Here is a 1370-nt window from a genome sequence, read left to right as displayed (position 1 = left end):
CTGGAGAGTGGCTGCAGTCTGTGCCGGTTCCCATGGGCGGGGAGAGTCCAGGAGCCCTTCTGGGATCCCTGGGAGAAGGCTCTTAGGAGGTGAGCAGAGAGGCGGGGAAGGATGGTGAGCTGGGTGCACAGAAAAGGGGAGGGAGGAAGAGAACAGCGGGGAGGCGGGAACCCTTGACTGCTGCTGCCTTTTTTATTTTTTTTTAATTTTTTGCTGCCTTTTTTAAATTAAACAACGTTGTATTTCATTTGATTTCCCTCTTACAGAGAGATTTGCAAGAATTCCCGAATACCCTTCATCCAGATTCCACAAACACTATTTCCCCCTATTTGCTTATCCTTTTATTTTTTCCTGAACCGTTTCACTGTAAATTGCAGACGTGATTGCCCCTTTACCCCTAAATACTTAAGTGTTTCCTGAAAGCAAGGACATTTTCTCATGGAGGTTTCCTCAAGCTCCGGAAATGAACACTGATACTCTATTGTTATCTAAGTTACAGCCCTTATTCCGATTTCCAGGCTACTTATCATAAGACTCTACTTCAGCATCCCCTCCACAACTCCAGGGCAGAAGGGACACCCCCATCCCACCCTTTTCTGTTGGGGGATTCATTTCTGGGGTGCACTGACACGCTGAGTCCTGTTAGGGAGAGGGTACGGTCTGCCCACAGGGAATATTTGCATCCCCCTTCTTGCCGAATAGGAGTCAAAAATGAGAGTGGCCAACACTGCCTGACTGGTGTGTCCCCCTTTCCTGCTCCTCAAAGAAAGTTCCATCCTAGCAATACCAGCTACCACTTATTGAGCGCACTGAATGGCAGGAACTTTAAATAAGTCATCTTATTTAATCTTATCCACCAGGGACAGGCATGTTATTATCTCCATTTTGTAGAAACGGAAGTTGAGGCTCAGGGAAGCTGAGTGACTTCCGTTGGTCACAGAGCCAATAAGCAGCAGAGCCAGGATGACCAGGGCCTTGGCCTTTCCATCACCACCGTGATGCTTGTCTCATGGTGCTGGACCTTCCCTGAGATAAAACATCAGAGAAGGGGCCCCGTGAGCCCCTCTGGCCCATCCAACCATGTAGGCCCAGCTCTAGTAACCCCCTTAGAGGAGGTCTTCCCAGATCAGCCATGGCATCATCCCCTGTGGGGACTTCTGCCATACCTTTTCTCCCTGGTCGTCTTTCAGTGTGTCCTGCCTTCAGAGGTAAATTGATGATATCTTGATTTGATCACGGGGAGTGGGCCATGATGGGGGAGGTAGCTTACAGCGAACTCTGTGTGTGCACTTTGTGCCACACAGCCTGCCTGGCATTGTCATGGAAACCATCTCATGTAATTCAACAGTTTAGGAAGATGTAATGATGGA

Source organism: Bos mutus, chromosome 22 (genome assembly GCF_027580195.1).
Source record: "Bos mutus isolate GX-2022 chromosome 22, NWIPB_WYAK_1.1, whole genome shotgun sequence".
Classification (NCBI taxonomy): Eukaryota; Metazoa; Chordata; class Mammalia; order Artiodactyla; family Bovidae; genus Bos; species Bos mutus.
This window is presented reverse-complemented; position numbering follows the sequence as displayed.